Below are 18,702 nucleotides of genomic sequence, written 5' to 3' on the forward strand. Positions count from 1 at the left end.
GTAGGGTACCCATATCCAAAGACAAGAGCATGCCAGATGACGGTCATTTAGACTTTTGTGTCTGAGGGTGGTGCATAGGCACACTGTTCTTGCTATGTGGAAAAGCTGCCACTCATCTGGTCAAACATCTCCATTTCTGTGTTTAACTAGTTTGCAGGACAAACAGTTGAGTGAGTCGTTAAATAAACATGTAATGATAATTGGAGGGTCCGTTTCTAGGCTTGTCAGAGGTAAATAGGGGTTATTGTTTGGGAGTCTTGTGGGTGTCACATGATGGAGTACACATCATTTGAGAGAGGACTTGTTCCCCAGGCTGCATAGCAAATACACAGACAGGGCAGCCTAAGCAGCAGGCCTTTATTTCCCCATAGACCTTGTCTAAGTTTGGCAAGGCTAGTTGCTCTCTCTCTCTCTCTCTCTCTCTCATTTGTAATTAGCTTTCTCTCTGTGTTCTCATGTGGTCTCCCCTGCTGTGTGTCAGCATCCTAATGTCTTTCTATAAAGGCATGCTCAATATGTCCACTCAAATGACTATTTTAACTCAATCTCCTACTCAAACGGTCTACCTCCAAATGCAGTCATTCTAAGATATGGAGGTGGGGGCTTGGACCTCTGGCATCTTAGTCCACAACAGAAGTTCTTATCTAGCCATGAAGGGGAATTGCAGAGAGCCATTTCTAGGAATTAAGAAGACGAGAGCTTTCTCACATAAAAGACCGGAGGATAGCCCTCACCCTGGGGTAAGAAGATATCTACTCTCTTGGGGGAGTGGCCCCTTGTTTGTACTACTCCCCTGAAGCCTTCTACTGGTTCCTGGAAGAGCAGGGAGGATAGAGATTCTTGAGGAAACCAGAGAGGCTACAGAGAATTACTGAGAAAAGAAATAAAGAAAATATATAGGGGAGGGGGGCGAAAGTGGAGGAAGTTGACAGTAAGAAACACCATGGAGACCCAGAAATACCTGAAGGCTCAACTTGAGGAGAGAAAGGAGTCTAGTTAGGGAACTAAAGAGATAAGTAAAGGCGTTATGGCCCTCCCCCAAGTCTCAGCCATGTTGATTCATGTAATACCCATCAGTTTGCCCTTCACAGCCCTGGGAACTTTTTCACTATACTAATTTGTTGCCAACCAAGAAGTTAGACATCTAGTCTGTATTTCCCCCTGTCAGCAGTGAAGAAGAGTGGGCCAGAGACACAGTTCCACCTGCAGCAGCTGAGTTTTTCTCACACACTTCCCCCTAGTATCGTGGGGGAGACTCTTGAGTTTGCACAGAGAAGTTCAGCAGGAGACTACAGTATGAAGCAGAGGTGGAGTTGATTTGGAAGGAAACAAAATTTAACATAGATTTAAGAACAAGGGCCGATTCACTTACCAGGAAACTGGGACAGAGGGGAAGGCATCCTATTGGGACTCTAAATGAGAGACGCATGGGAGAACAGCAAAATAAAAGGATCCAGAGGGTCCTAGAAATCTACAAGTAGAACAATATGATAGGCAGATTTGGGCCCAGGGGTCCCGCTCAAACTAAGGCACCAGCCAAGGACAATACAGGAGGTAAACTTTAAACCCCTTCCCAGATCTAGCCAATGGTCAGAATATTCTCCACAGTTGAGTGGAGAGTGTGATATGACTTTCTCACGTACTCTGGTGCCTCACATTTGACCATGTCCCCTGGAGGGGGAGACCTGGTGGCACTCAGAGGAAGGACAGCAAGTAGCCAAGAAGAGACTTGATACCCTATGAGAATATATAGGGGGACGTAATCCCCCTCAAGAACAGTCATAGGGGAGGGGAATAATGGGAAAATGGGGGGGGGGGGGAGGAATGGGAGGATACAAGGGATGGGATAAACATTGAGATGTAACAAGAATAAATTAATTAAAAAAAAAAAAAAAAAAGAACAAGGGCCGAAGAAAGAAGACCACGTGGGGACCCTGATAAGACACACCCAAGCATAGGTGGGGCTTTTCCAAGGGAGAGTGTTGCTTAAGTGTCCAGCAGGGGCACTCTATAGTGTCTGGGGAGCTTTTGGAATTACATTGTTCAAAGGGATTCATTTATTTTCTTTCCCCTCTTCTAGATAATGAGACTATAGAGTGGCTCTGGAGGTCCCTGGGCTAGGGTGGCGATCCGATAAGGCAAGTCATGGGGCACTAAGGTTGCACAAGAAAGTGAAGACATGTCTTTTGCTGTAAATGGGAGCCCTTGGGAGAGTCCCAGAAAACTGCAGGCTTGCAACCAAGAAAGGAGGTCGTATGTACATTGCCCTAAAGCATGTGCAGTTTCAACATTCTTCTTTGAAACATACATAATGTCCATACAGGTGGCAGCCCTCGCAGTAAAAGCTAATTGCGCTGGAACTCCTGAGTTGAGGCTGGTGAGAGACTTGAACCAAATTTCAGAGAGAGCGCCCCCCCACCCCCCACCCCCCAGGTCCCCCAACCTGCCCCAGCCCCCCTTCAGTTTCTATGCCATTAAGTTCACTGTGTTCTGCCCTTTCTCCTCTGTGTGTTCAGTCAAGGAAGGCCTGGGGGCAAGTGAGCAGGAAGCTTCTCCCCAGGTGCCCATCAAGATCTCCCTCCCTCAGGCACACTGGCAGAGCCTCCCTCTCCTGTGTCCTGTCACCATTCTTCTTGTTCCCACAGTGGGGGGGGGGTATCTACCTGTGATTTTTGGACATCTCCCCCAATGAAAATGTTTATAAACTCACTGCATAAGCCCTTCGCATTTGATAATATTATCCACTTAACTCTCCTCAGGGGGGCACTGGAGTCCAGTTAACCCCAGGGAAGTTGGCAAGTATCTGACATTTGAACCCTTCTGGTTTTGTGACAAAGGTGCACACGTTGAAAGAGCAAGGCAAACAGGCTGCTTTCCCAGTGCAGCCGAGATAAGGAAGAGGCGGGCCTCTCTGAGTCTTTAGGCAGAGTAGGGAGAAGTGGGGAGGCCTTCCTGGGAGCCAAGGGAGACCCACAGGGAGAATCTGCTGGGAACTGGAGCCCCAGGCTCGTTAGCATATGTCCTGACCCCCACCCCGCCCCCCTCTCAGGCCTTCTCTCTTGACCTGAATTAAACTCTCAGTGTGGAAATCTGTTAGGAAAGGAGATGAATGCCAAGAAGTCAGGAGAGGAGAACAACAGGCTGAGGTGACAGGGAGGATACTGCAGGCACCCAGCCCTCCCCACTGGTGCTCAAGCACGCATTGCTGCCCTCCCAGGCTGCCCACACCAGCAGGCCGGGGTGAGGACCTAAGGAAGAAGACAGGCCAAGTAGAGGCTGGAAACTGCCACGGGAGAGAGAGGCCAGACACAGAGTCTTGAGTGTGTTTTCTTTTGGGGGAGATTGCTGCGACACATACAAAAGTGAGCAGTAAAGGCTTGCAGGAACCAGGTAGCCAGGACGCTGCAGGCTCTCTTCGGAGGTGCTGGCTGGCTGTGTCAGCAGCGGGTCACTGCACAAAAATCTTTTTTTTATAGATCTATTTGGCTTCACAGTTCTCAAACACAGACGAGCTAGAGGACGAATGGCTGTAAGATCCACTTGTATGCCTTAGGGTTTCTGCACTCCCAACTTCCTAAGCAACAATAGGAAGAATCCCAGAAAAACAAACGCAGCTAGAATATTAGGTTTCCTTTGTTTTCACTAAAAATGCCATCCTCCCCAGGCACACACCTTCCACCAGAATGTGGTATTGGCTTTTAAATTACAGAAGTATTTTAAAACAGCAGAAATAGCAGATGAAAAGGGGAAATGAGCTGGGATGTCCTGGGATGTCCTCAGACTCAATTCTACTTCCACAGTGGAAGTCAGAGCAGCGCTCTTTCACACCCACCATGGAAGCACAGACAAACCTACATTCTGAAAATGTTCCCTGAAAGCAGTCACAGAATTCATCCCAGCTCACCCACGTTTACATTTAGCTCAGCTAAAAGGTTTGCTGGATTAGCAAATACAACTGCGTAACTCAGGGTTCTAGAGACAAGAGGAGCACTTCCCCCTATGAACTATGACCCTTGCATTGCAGAGTCTACACTGTCCTAACATCAGATGGCAGCCAAAGGTTGGACTACACAGGAGCGTGTGTGCTGCTTCAGGAGCTTCCTGCAGGGTGAGGAAAGGTGGTCGGCAAACAGCCTCACATCTGGGCTCTACTTCATGACTCTGCTGAGGCAAGTCCCAAAGGTGCTGAGCAAGGGAGTAACAGATCCTTACACGCGCCCGCGCGCATACACGCACATACACACAAGCACATGCACACACACACACACACACACACACACACACACACACGAGAGAGAGAAAGAGAGAGAGAGAGGAGAGGGGGGGGAGAGAGAGAGAGAGAGAGAGAGAGAGAGAGAGAGAGAGAGAGAGAGAGAGATCTGAAGAAGCCAGCTGTGCTTTCAAATAGATCTCTGGATTCTGGGCTTCAACTAGGTTTTTGGCATATGGGTTAAAGTGGGAAGAGGAAAGGAAGTCTTTTTTTAAAGCCACTCTTAATTCCCTGAAGAAAGAAGCTGTCCACATCTACAGAGGGCTTCATTCACAACTGGCAGTAAATAGAAGCAACTTGCACTTCTCCCTGGGGACATAGCAACTCTGTGAGCATGCTGGGCCACTACGTTAGTGCTGGTGCTGTAGTCATGGCGGTGTGTGGAGCCCCCTGTGGAACTAAGGGTTTACACCCACAGCTGTGACATTGTGGGGATCTGTTCAGCTGTGTCTAACTATACACAGGGTTTTCTTCTTCTCCCCTAGACAACCCTTTAGTTCTTGGTTTATGAGCCCATCTTTTCCACTGTCAAGGGCTGAGACTGTTGTCCGGAAATCCAAAGAGCTGACACACGGCACATCAAGTAGAATAAGAAAAAGCTCAGTCTCTTGCTGACAGTGTGAGGAAATGAGGGTCCATAGAGAGAAAACAGAGGAGCTGGGAATTCCCAGTGGTTCCTCCACTCCTGAGATGTGTGCACTTCGGGACCAGTAACATATGATGACACAGACCGGGCTGGTGTCTGAGCCAGCGTGAGAGTTACCCAGTCTCTCTTCTAATCTTATTTTCCAACAGTTTCTGCTTCCTTTCCAACTTCTGTTGTTCTTAACACATGCTAATAACAACATGGATCGACCCTGGGTCCTTATCCCCAGCTGAGTTAGCAAGCAGGAAAGTGCATGGAGATGTGCAAAGATGAGACACAGTCTCCCAGGAACATGGTTTGCCAATCAACAGGCACATTCGTGGGAATGATGCTTGTCCCTGAATAAACTGAAGAACTGGAGATAAGGGGCACGCCTTTAATCCCAGCACTTTGGAGGCAGAGGCAGATGTATCTCTGTGAGGCCAGCCTGGTCTAAGAGCAAGCTCTAGGACAGACAAGAAACCTGTCTCAAAGGTGGGAGGTGGGGAGAGCTTTCTTTGGGAGCCCAGAGGTCACACACTTAGGAAGTCCCAGGATGGGACACAGGAAGGACTTTTTTCTGGTTCGATCCAAACCCAGATTCACGGCTAGAAGAAGGCTCCCAAAGGGATGGCCCTGACATTTCTCAGGGTAGAGTCAACCCATCCACAAACTAACAGGAATACAGAATAGGGCCCGAAGAGGAGACAAGGGAAAACAATGACTGCAATGACAGCAAGGCCAAGAGTCAGTCGAGAGCATCTGCATGAAGTTAGGTGGTTTAACAAAGGAGCAAGAAGAAACACTGGTTCATACCTCAAGCTATGCTCTGGAATTAACTCATCCTGTGTGTCTATCACCCTTTTCCCTGCCACCTTCTACAAAAATGTCTAATTCCATAACAATTTGGGAAAAAGTACCTGTAAGGAGATGGAGAAGAAAGGTAACACACTTGGTCCTTATCAACTTAAGATGTAGCTTCCTCTTACTGCAAGGTACTTCCTTTCCGTCGACAAACAAGAACAGCATTTAATAGGAGATTTAGAAAGCCACTTGGGGTCCTTTTGTAAATGAGCAAGAAATACATTCTTATGACAAGATGCTTGCCTCTGACACCTTGTGCTCAACTCAGGAGACTTGTGTGTCAGCACCTATCCTGCTGCTTACTGATTCTTGGTTCCTTGTTTCCATGGCTGCAGAAAGGTACATTGAGCAGCTTTCTACTACTGTAACAAACACCTCAGGACAATCACATTAGAAAGAAAAAAGGCTAATTTAAGCTCACAGTTTTTGGACTCTTCAAACCATGATTTGCTGGTGGGCCTGTGCTGAAGCAAAGCATCATGGATGCTCACATGGTGGCCAGGCTGCAAAAGAGAGAGAAAGCAGCCCTCCACAGTCTCCTTTGAGACTTATGTGAGTAGAAGGCTCTGCGCTATGCCATTTTTTTTTTTAAGTTCAATGACAATCTTATTAAAGTTTAACAGAAAAACTCCAAAGCAGGCAAGCTGTCCATCTCCACAGCTGCCTGGAAGAGGGAGAAAGAAATGAGGAAGAGAGAAAGCCATGCTGTTTGAGTCAAGCTGTCATGGAGAGCAGCCATATGGTAGACAAGCGGCTGCCTGATGGAAGGGGAGCTTTCGAGAAAGAGTAATACCCACCCTGCTAAAGAAAGTACACTCAGAAAGAGGGTAGAAATAAAAAAAGGGGGGGGCTATGCTTTCCTGCAGCTGTGAGGAACTTCAAAGAGGGCAAAGATCCTGAGGAGGAAAGCACAGTATCTCATTAAAGGGATAATTACTCCTCCTCCCGTCTTTTTAGTGTGAGTTGATATGAACCTGCCTTCCTGATCGGTAGTCCCTTGGCCAAGAGATTGACTGGCTCCACTGGATTAGCTTTTAAGAGAATAGACAATGGCATGGCCCCGCCCAGAGAGAGATTTCACTCTTTACTGTAGCATCCCTGTGGCCCTAAAATCACTGAGGAACCAGACCCCAAACACTGTAGCATTCTAACCTCCAGCCAAGACAAGACCAAGGACACTTCTGCAGCTGCTGCTTTTGGGGTCCCCGCCTTGAGGGGCTTGTCTCTTATTCTCATTACTCCACTGTAGCGGTAACCCTAACTGCCATTTAGTGAACTGGGGCACCCATTGATCAGGGGTCTCTGCAGGGCAATCCAGGGGATCCCAAATGTGTATTAGTACTTCCATCTCTTAAAGCTTCTAAGACCTCTCGGTAGTTCCGTCCACTCAGGTCGAATCTTTAACAGAAGGGATTTTCAGTAACACTTGTCTTAACCATAGCATCAGGCAAAGGAATAAAGGAAGAGCTTGATTTAAAGTGGTGTTTTCCGAACTGGGAGCTGTCAGCATCTCAGGACATATCATTCTGTGCTGCGGAGCACTCCATGACACTTTGTGACATTCCTGGCCTCTACCCACTAGCTGCCCAGTAGAACTCTATCTGGTTGTAACAAAAATGTTAGATGTTGCCACACATCCCATGGGTATGAGAGATTGTCCTCAGTTGAAATCTCAATGTAAACTGCAGTGTCTAAGCTGGAAGCCACATGCAGCCAATCTGCATGCAGCTAGTTCAGATTTAAGTATGGCATCACTATACATTTACTTTGGGTTCAAATATTTAAATGAAAAACAACCCATGTAAATTATCATGAATTATACTAACATTTCTGTGTGTTAGTACTTGATGTTGCTTATATTGCAATGATTTTTAATTCATTAGGCAAATTAAAATATTATAATTAACTTTACCTTTTTTTCTTCTTCTAACGTAGCTACTGAGAAACTTAAAGTAAGACATGTTTGTTCACACTATGACACCTTTAATTTTCACAGGTCAGCCCAGGTCAAGGTAAAGACCCTCTTTCCTCATCCTGTAACTGACTGACTCCGGCAGGCAAAAGAAACTTGCCAGCACTCTCCATAGTCAGGCTGGGTGAACCTAGCAGACACAGTGTCTAAGTCTCCTTTCTCCCATAAAAGCTAAGTAAAGGCGTCAGGGCTCAGGGTCAGCATCCTGCCTGTCCCACAGAGGAAGCAACTTAACTGTCAGCATCCTACCCTGGAAGCCTATGGATGCAGGAGACCCAGCACTTAGCAGCAGCCTGGGAAGCCTGCCCACCACAACCATATAAAGTTGCTGTTCTCTTGGAAACAGGAGAGCCATCCCAGCAGGACTGCATGGAGTGCTTCTGCTTGCTACATGATTCTCACGCACCTCACCCGTCTCCCCCCCTCCCATAGCCACACTAAGCGATCTTCATCTTATACAGGGCCAAGGGGGATTTTGCCTCTGGAAATTTAGGTCCAAAGAAACTATCTCCATTTAAATACTACAAGTGCAGTAAGTAACTCAAGTTCAGGAGCCAAGTACGGTGGTGCACACTTGTAATCCCATCACTCAAGAGCTACATAGAGACAGGAGTTCAAGACCAGCCTTGGCTACATAACAAGTTCGAGGCCAGCCTGGGTTGTATGAGTCATTTCAAAACAAAACAAGCCAAACAGCAATACACATCTGTGACCCTGCATTTGAGGGCACAGAGAAGTGGAACTCTGTGAGTTCAAGGCCAGCCTGGTCTTCATAGCAAATTCCAGGTCAGCAAGGGCTAACATAGGGAGATCCTGTAACAGAGGAGAGAAAGGAGAAAGAGAGAGAGAGACAGAGACAGAGACAGAGACACAGAGAGAGACAGAGACACAAAGACAGAGACACAAAGACAGAGAGACAGAGGGACAGAGAGGAGAGAGAGAAAAAGCAAATTCAGTGTCATCCAGACACGGTGACTCAAGCTGGGAAACCTGGTCAGTACCCAGGAGGCAGAGACTGGAGGATGACTACAAGTCCAGCCTGACCTACAGTAGCCAGCAATGGCAGGAAAAGGTGTTCCTTCTCTGCCTGCCTTGCTACTGTCATGTTTCTCCCCGGGTCCAAAGTTGATTGGAAGGTCCCAACTTCAGAATCAAAGGAAGCATCCAGGGTGGCCCCCTTGGCCCTTCTCATCTGATGTGTCATTGTCTTGGACTGCAGCTGCCTTAGAAGAAGTCTGCGCACATGACAGGAAGCTCTAAGCAGACACTGCCTTCCATGTTCGGACTACTTGGGAGTCACAGCATGGGACTCAAATCCCCAGGGCTCCCTCTAGAAGTCCTGTCTGCTATGATTTGGGTAAGCGTATTCCCCCCACCCCCAAGCTTTGTCAGCCTGTGGACATACTGGCAGGTGGTAGAATCTTTAGGAGGTAGGGCCTAGTGAGTGGATTATGGTCACTGGTGCACACTCCTGGGGAAAGTATTGAGACCCTGCCCCACTTCCTTCATTCCCTTCTTCCTGCGTTTTCAACCTCTCTCCTTCATAGACCCCATAAGCTTAGCCAATTGGCTCCACCGTGCTCCCTGCTGCTGCCTCATTCCAGACCCAAAGCAGTGGGGCAGCATGGTGAATGTAGACCTCTGACAGTGTGAGCCCCAGTGAACTTTCTTCTGCTTAGATTGATTTAGCTCATGTGTTTGTTACAGTGGCACGAAGTGACTTAATAACAACCTACTGACTCCCACACACGGGGAAGAACTTCTACTGCCCTCTATTGGGATGTTTGTTTCCCTTTACACACGTGCGCATGCGTGCATGCGCGCGCGCGCGTGCGCGCGCGCGCACACACACACACACACACACACACACACACACACACACGAGCCATGCACTATCCTTGAGCTGAAGCTTATCATCTCAAATGGCTTAAAGCACTCAAAATAAAACCCATGGGGCTGAATCTGCTCTCAGTCCTGTACCACAAACTTCCCAGAAAGGTGAGGGACCCAGAGGTGTGGCGGCTTTCTAGGGGAAAAAAATGTTTAAATAAATAAATAAACAAACAAACAAACAAATAAATAGTAAATCCAGCAGGGAACAGAACAATTTAACCCTCTGTAGCCCAGGCAGGGACTCATCTTTCAGTCCTCATGCCCTCAGTGTCGGGAGTAGCTGGGGTTTCAAGCCTGTACCATAGGCCTGACTGCAGTTTAGGATAGCACCTAAACTGTCCACAGCTGTGCACCCGCTTCTTTAATGAATGCTCTCGGCCCACAACCATCTGCCTGAGAAAGAAAACTGCAGCAATCTGGATCCCCAAATTCCCTGGGAATTACAATGAATATATTTTTAAAATTGTTTTGGTGTTTTGTTTTGTTGTTCTTTTTGTTTTGTTTTTGGTGTGTGTGTGTGTGTGTGTGTGTGTGTGTGTGTGTGTGTGTGTTGGTTTCTTTTTAGGGGTTTGGCTTTGTTTTTTTTTTTTTTGTTTTGTTTTTTGTTTTTGCAGATTCCAGGTACGTCATTTCCACCACCCTACTCTGTGGTGCCAGAATCAGAGGAGAGACTCAAACCCAGGACTCTGGTTTCCCCTGCACACATCATATGTCATTTTCCCATTGCATACATTCAACACCAGCGTTCCAGAAAGCAGGCAGGACATCTGCCCTGCCTGTGTCATCATAGGCTAGTGGCCCTAGGGAGGGCCATTGAGACCATCAGCCACTCATTCTGTCCCCAGCCTCCTTCCTCTGAGGAAGTACTGGCTGTCCTACAGTCAGCTTCCTCCACAGCCCCCATTAGGACAGGCTCTACCTTCTCTCCTGAGCAGGAGCTGGAGCTCACCGGAACAGTTCAGAGAGACCCACTGAGAGCAGAGGCCAAGGGCTCAGCTAAACAAGATCACCTGGTTCACATGTCACGCTTCTTTCTCGGGAATCTGAAAATACAGCTTTAAAAAAGTATTCAGTGTGTAACCCGCAGGGCACTCGGGGTTCTGATAAGGGAGATTCCAACAGTATTTTCATTTTAGGTGAATTGTTGTGAATGGAGGGTTCCCAGGAGAAATTGGTTCAGAGGTGTAGGAATACACTATCTTATCAGTCAAGTGCTTATCAGCTGGATAACTGAACTGACCAAAGTACTCTATTATAAAGGTACTGAACTGGTCTTCAAACTGAGAAGGGTGTTAGCTTATGAATAGGCCCACCACAAGGAGGAGTTCCCAGCATGGGAACTATCTCTAGCATTACAACACACACACACACACACACACACACACACACACACACACACACACGGGAGGGGGGTACACTAGTACACCAACAAAAACCAAATTTCACAACTCAGTTTCAAGTGAAAGTTGATGCTGAAGCCAAAGCGACAAACACAAGGGTACAGACCTTCCACGATGACAAAGAACAAGGGAAGAGAAGTAGTGACGAAGCTGAAGGCGGTTGCTCCAAAAGCTGCAAATGACTCGGTGGATAGAGACGCTTGCCACCAAGCCTGGTGACCTGCGTTCCATCCTTGAAATGCTATGGTAGAAGGAGAGAACCAATTCCTGAAAGTTGTCTTCTGACCTCCAGTAAAGTGAGGCCCTGGGAGTAGTCAAACTCATTAAGACAGGAAATAAGATGGTGGCTGATGGGAGCTGGGAGCAACAGGGATTAGAAATTAGTGTTTGTGGGTATAGAGCCTCTTCTGGAAAAAAAAAAAAAACAAAAAAAAAACAAGAAAAAAAGAAAGAAAGAAAAGTTGGGGAGATAGATGGTGGTAATGGCTATACAATGTAAAATTATTTCTGCCACAACACTGAACACTTACAGTGTTTGAATGGTTTAAACAATAAGATTTATGGTAAATTGTGGTGTCTGATACCACAATTTAATTCTTCCCCCTCGAGATGGAGTATAACTCATTGGTAGGGCACTTGCCTAGTATGTGCAAGGCTGGATCTCAGGACAGAGGCAGAGAAAAGAGCTGGGCTATGAAGTAGGCCAAGCTAGGAAAGGTGTGAGGTAGGCTCCTGGCGTAAGTAACATGTGTGCTGTTTGCAGTGAGCATGTGCCAGCTTTCAGCAAACTACATGGTTAGGATTCTAGCATTTTTCTGAATGCATATCACACTTTAAAAGTTTGAGAAACTGTTACGGGGGGGGGGGGGGGACAAAGGAAACAAAAATAAACAAGAAAGTCCACAAAACAGGAAGATAACCTTGTCTACAACAGTCAGTTAACTTCTCCCCATATTTGGTGCCCAAACATAGAAAGCAGCTCTGATTCTTGTCTTCATGGGCATTTCTGCTCATGAGCAAGAACAGCCCCCATGCACACCACCCCCCACATCCAAATCAGCTTGTCTTTGTTAACCTCTCCCCCCTCCTCCGCCCCCATCAGAGTGCTTTCCCCCAAGGCTGTTCAGCACAATCCAGGCTTTCTTTCTGCAGTTTTGAGTGTGAGGGATCTCAGGGTGCAGCTTTGTAGGGATTAAATATATCACAGGTGCACCCTCACCTGAGCCAGCCCCCAGCTTATTCATTAATCAGGAGTTTTTACCTGCTGTTATTCCAAGTTCCCTCTCTCCTTGGCAGACCGGTGGTGGCTTTGGACTGGTTCCCAGTTTGGGGCCCCTACAGGCCCCCCCTTTCCACTCACTGCCAAACTGTCTCTCTGCAGGTCTCTCCACTGTGTGCCTGGGGTTCCGTGGGCATGTGTTCTCACCCAGATGCCCCACGCAGAGCTGGCATCCCAGTTTGTCTCCCCCTCTTCCTTCTTACCCAGCACCACTGTGGCCTCCCCTTTCACACACTCCTAGGCTGCGATCTGAGCTGCTTTCTCTACAAAGGGACCTAGATCTCCTTTCTCGCTGCTCCCAACTTTCTTGCAAAGCTTTTCTTTCTGCTTTGATCGCTACTAATTCTTTCTCTCTCGCCAGCACACAAGCCCCAATGCAGCCAAGAGCGCGCTGGAGCCAGTTTACATTTCAACACCATTCAGTCCTTTGAATCCAGCCTTTCTATACAAAGATGGGAATAACTGGGAGTGGAGGTGTAGGGCTAAAGAGGGCACTTGCCTAGCATGCATGAGGACTTGGATTCCATCTCCATCACCAGGAGCAGCAAGAGAGAGAAGAGAAAGAAGGGAAAAGAGCTAGTCCCGCTCCTTCGATAGAAACTTACTAAATGCTGCATCCACACACTGTCGGAGATGGTTCTTAACGTCACCAGAAAGAGGCTTAGGTCTGTAGTCCCGTTAACTCCCCTACAAGCCTACAGTAATAGAAAAATTTCATCCCCAGTATGCATAAATTCATACATGTACCCACCCAGCCCAAAAAAATATTTAAAAATAGGGCTTGAAGGATGACTCTGCACTTAAGAGCACTCTGAGTTCTATTCCCAGAAGATTCAAGTCCAGTTTCCCGCACCCACATCAAGTGGTCATAGTCTGTAACTCCAGCTCCAGGGCATTCAATACCTCTGACCTCCAAGGGATCCTACATATATGTGCACATACCAACATGCAGACACATATCTTTTTTTTTAAACACATAATTACAAATAACAATAATACATTTTTATAACAATATTTAAAAAATAAAGTGATGTGTCTGGCAGAGGGCGTGGCTTGGTGGCAGAGTATTTGTGTAGCACCAATAAGACATTGGATCCCACCCCTAGCTCTGCAAAAAGGAAAAAAAGGAAGGAGTGGGGAGGCCCGAGGCAGTGGCTTAGCTTTAGCATGGGAAAGGAAGGCACTGAGTTCTGACTCTTGTATGCACACATGCCACAAAACACAGAGTTCAAGCTCAAGCTCAATCGAAGGGTGCTCTAGAGTGGATGAGACCAGAGGTTCCATTCCCAGATACAGAAAGGCAAACACCAGTCAGGGACTTGCGACTTGCGGGTATGGCTCGGGGGCAGAGAGCTTGTGTGCTGTGTTCCTCGTTGTTCTTTGATGCTGTGACCAAACCCGGAGGGGAGCATCTCAAGAGAGGGAGGAAACAGCCCACGGCAGCCAATAACTGGTTCTTGGGGGTGGGAGCACGTAAGGATGGACATTGCTCTCGGGGACCAAGGACAGGGGAGGAACGGAGTACAACCTTCAAATACATTCTCACCTGACGTCATCAAGCTAGCCCTTCTTCCCCTTAAAGGTTTTAGAGCCTCCCAAAGCAGTACCACCACCTGGGGACCAAGTGTCCAAACATGTGCATCTCTGAGGGCCATTTTGCATCTAGTGAGACCCTAAGGTTTTGATTTGTGGGTTTTGGGGGACAGGGTTTCTCTGTGTAGCCCTGGCTGTCCTAGAACTCACTCTGTAGACCAAGCTGGCCTTGAACTTAGAGCTCTTCCTGCCTCTGTTTCTGAGAGCTGGAATTAAAGGTGTGGACCACCACCACCACCACCACCACCACCACCACCCTGTCCAGAGACCCTGGGTTTTATCATCAATATACAACAGTATTTCATCTTCAAGCCCACTGTACAGTGTGAGAACACCAAGCAACAAGGCTTACAGCTGGACACAGGAGGTCAGCCTGGGCTGCAAAGTAACACTGTGCTCACACACACAAAAGCAATGGCAGATGAGATTCTCCGCCATGCCTTCTATCGTGCCAGGTATCCATGGAGGATCACGGTGCTCTGCTGAAGCCCTCCTGTGAGGCGCCATTGTCCCCAGGACATACTGGCTTCTTCTAGCCACGGTGAGTGAGAACATTAACCAAGAATCATGACATTTCAAAGATTTAAAGACCTCTCCAGCACTGGGAGGGTGAGAAGACATGCCTAGCATGCACAAGGGCCTCCCCAGATTCCATCCCGGTGCATCGTGAAACACATAATAATTCCATAAGAGAACCTCTTGCTGCCTTCTGGTTACACTCCTTTGTTTTAAATGGAACATCCAAGCCCAGGGCCATCCATCAACTTTGGATTTTACCCTAAACAAAATAAACAAACAAACAAACAAACATTGCCTCACCCTACCAAATGAGAGCAAATGAGTCCACACACGCACACAGCTTTGGGGACATACGGGGACATACGTATATGCCCAGGGTTGAAGTCACATTGTGTAAAGTGCTGGAAGACAAAAGGGCTCCTGGCTGAATAAAATGGAAAATGGCTTTTTCTAGAACCACGGTATACCATGTTCCAACTGGTGCTTAGAAGCAGGAGGTGATGATAAAACAATCCAAGTCTTAAGGTGGAAGTCATATTTCTTATTTCTCGCTACTCTATACCCTTGAATAAGCCAACACTGAAAGCTGGCCTGACCGTTGACTCAACTAACCCTTCACAGGTGAGATGGAAGACGCCATGGGCCCTGGTAGGCGCATGCAATTGCACACCAGTCCCTTAACTGCTTCCAAAGCTGCTAACATCTGCAGACAAAAGAGCACCATTTCAGGCAACCAGAAACCAGAATTTCAGGTGAGTTCTGTGTGTGTGTGTGTGTGTGTGTGTGTGTGTGTGTGTGTGAGAGAGAGAGAGAGAGAGAGAGAGAGAGAGAGTCTTACTTTTTAAAAATTTAGTTAATTATTTTTGTTGATGTTGTTTGAGACAGGGTTTCACTATTTGCTCTGGCTGTCTTGGAACTCATTGTGTAGACCAGTCTATCTTTGAACTCACAGAGATCCACCTGCCTCTGCCTCCCAAGTGCTGGGCTTAAAGGCGTGCACCACCACATTGGGCCTTTAACTTAATTTTTTTTTTTTTTTCAGGCTTGTTCAGGATTATGAGGGAAAAAAAAAAAAAAAAAAGAGGGGGAAGTTAATTCTATACAATTGAGTAGCCAAAAGGTAAAAACATACTCATTTCCCAATGGCAAATTTTTGCAACCTAAGCTCTGGATTTAAAAGGAAAAAAAAAAAAATAGTAAGTCCTTCTTTTCCCTTTCCTGGAAGAGAAACTCAGAAGGGTTGGGCCCTTAACCTCCTTGTAAAACTGATGCCCATTCATTCCAATTCCAGCCCAGCGGCTCCACTTCCTGCCACTCCCATCACTAGTCCACCTTGCAGAGGAGAACAGTGGTTTGGAGTACCCCACAGAACTCCCCATGGAACCCCCTGGCTCATCGGTGGCCCTCAATCCCTCAGAGACCACCAAGCCTCAAGTTCACAAAGGCTGAAGAAGATGCATGCTGCACCCCGCCTCAAGACACTTTTCCCCAAGAAGCCTCTCTCTGCGCATGCTTCAAAACTCAAGGACTCTAAGCTGCGCATCCTCCTTTCTCCCCAGCCAATCACAGAGTACATTCACAGCACCAGTCTCCTAGGCCAGCTCCCAGCAGCAGATAGAAGCAAAAGCCCAGTCCCTCTCCCAGCTTGTTTCCACTCTGTCTGGGGCCAAGCTTCCGAACTACCAAAACAGACATGTGTCCTGGTTTTCCTCCCATACCTCTGACCTTTGTCCCTTGACTAAGTGCCTGGTTCCTCTCTGCACAGAACTGGACACTGTCCAAGCTGTGTTTCCAGGTCTCTAAGTATCCACTCAGCAGATGTTTTGTCCAGAAGTCCATGTTTGCCTTTAGAGTTGTTGGTTCTTGGGGATCCTAAGGAAAGGTCAGGGGGGGGGGGGACTCTTGTCTATGGCTCTCTCCCCACCCTGCCCCCGCCCCCCCTCCCCATCACAAGGCAGGAAAAGGAAGCCCCTTTGTATGCACAACCTGCTGACGATTGCTGGCCCTTGCCAGAGCATTTGTGCTTTTCCTTTCTCAACATAGGAAGCTGCTAAGGACTGCAACAGGGCAGAAAGTCTGGAGGAGCTGTCGATTTCGAAGTCAGCAGAGTCGCTGAGGCCACACAAATGCTTCTTCGATGGGTTATTTCGGGTTCAACAACAAAACGTTGAGCCCAGTCTTTTCTCTCTGAGCCAGCCACACCAGAACTGCTCGCCTTTTGACATCTTTTCCTTGTGATGAGAAACGGCTGGCTCTCTCAGCAGTTGTAGGGGAAAGGGCTTGCTAACCAGAGGGAAGGAAACCACCACCGCAGACTCTGCAGGAAGGAAGGCCTGCTCCCTGTGCCAGTCCAGCCTAGAAACTCACAGGCAGGAGCCATTAGAGGGCAGCAAGCGTCTGTCTGGGAGCCCAGGCAGCAAGCAGCATTTCCCCCCCTCTCCCCTCTCTCCTTTCAATTACAGGGTGTCTCTAAAGGCAAAGCACCAGGGCTTCAGCGTCAGCAGAAATACAAGTTGGAAAGACCCAGGGTGGTGGAAGGGGCGGCACCCTCCAATCCTCAGCGCAGCTCTTGGCTTGGTTGGGCGGTGGCTGCGCAGGTCTTATCCCTACTGTCCCGTGCCCCCCCCCCCCCTTGGGCCCAGGGCCCCCGGGAGAACCAGCGCTGCTGAACAGAGAGCGGGTGGGGAGCTCGGGCACTCTGTCCTTTGTGTCACTTCGCTCCTTAGCCTCCTGGAAGTCTAGGACAAAGAAGCGCCTGGGAGCTGCCAGCAGCCTGGGGGCACCACTGGGTTTGACAAGGAAGGAGGAAACCTGATCCCAGCAAACGGGACACTGACACGTAGTTGTGCTGGTGTGTGAGGTGACCCAGTTCTGAGACCAGCCTCTAGGCTCTGAATACACTGTATCTATCAAACGCCCTGCTCTGAGGTAAGAAGGCAGACAAACAAGAGCCAAACAATCCCCTGCCTCCTCAGCTGCATGTTCTGAGGGCCCCAGCGGCAGCCAGGAGTGGCCCTCTGCCTCTCCTCCTGCCCAGGTGTCTCTTTCTATTTTACCAACGGTTCTACAAGGAGAAGGCTCCGACCTCTAACTAGAGGCTGGGTCAGGGTTGGGCCTGGCCTGGGTGCAGGTCACTGGGAGACAGTGGGCAAAGGTCTGGTGCAGTCTGGTCACTCGTTTCTTTTCCCAAGCCCCTGGGGGACAGCCCTGATTCACAGTCACCGGATTGGAAGACCTTCACAGGACAGGCTCTGATCCAAAAGTCCTGGGCTGATTAAAGTGTCAAGCTGAAGGTGACAGCTTACCAACGCTAGCACCCAGCTTTCCACCCAGCCAACAAGCACAAGCTGAATCCGGAGGGCTGTGTTCACTTCCTTCCCAGCACCCAATCTCATTTAAAACCGGTTGAGAAGAGCTCCTTTGCTCTGGCCTAAGCAGCAGGTGACCTAAGACTTTGGCTAGTGTCATCCCTGCCCCCCTCCCCGAGCCGCGCCCCCATCCAGTGCTTGAATCTGTTGTCAAGGCCGATGTTTCTTGGTCAAGTGACTGTGGAGCACGATTCTCAATTCTTTCATTGTGGACTCTCCCTCCCTCATGGCGCCTTGGGGCCGAAGGCCCTGATTCTGTGCCTTTGGCCTTCACACTCTGTCCCTGGGACTCTCCTCTCTCTTCCTTTAGTTTCCTGACTTAACTCAAAAAGGGCTCCAGGAGCCTCTAAGCTGAAGGCTTGGATAGACCCATCCCTCAGTGAGAATGCAGTGACAGAGAGCACCAAGGACCTGGCTGTCATTGGGAGGCCTTCTAATTTTCTGTAACATTGGTCTTGGGGTTGATTGATAACATTTATATTTATACAAACTATAAAAGGAATCCAGTTCTTCCAACGTGTCAAATACTGAGCTAACGTCAGCTGTTAACACCAGAAATGGTGGTGGACTGAGCGCTCTCATTGCCCGACTCACTGCTGCTGTAAATAAAAACTCTAACTGATGCTTGTAGCTTTGACCAAAATGTTACATTGAGCGAATAGTTACAGGACTTATCTTACTTGTTTGTTTTGAAAACTAACTCCACCTGGATAAAGAAGACAACTCTTTCACCTTGCCTGGAGCCTCTCTCTGACTTGTCTCCCCCCACCTCACTATACCGCTGCAAATGAGAAACCATCCTGAAAGGGGTGATCTGCTTCTACTTCAGCCTCCACAGCCCGTGTTAAACATGAAAGGGACTCTGCATTGTTAGGTGCTTCGTCCTACTTACCATGGACAATTTATTCTTTATCACAGT

The sequence above is a fragment of the Acomys russatus genome, chromosome 3 (genome assembly GCF_903995435.1).
Source record: "Acomys russatus chromosome 3, mAcoRus1.1, whole genome shotgun sequence".
NCBI lineage: Eukaryota > Metazoa > Chordata > Mammalia > Rodentia > Muridae > Acomys > Acomys russatus.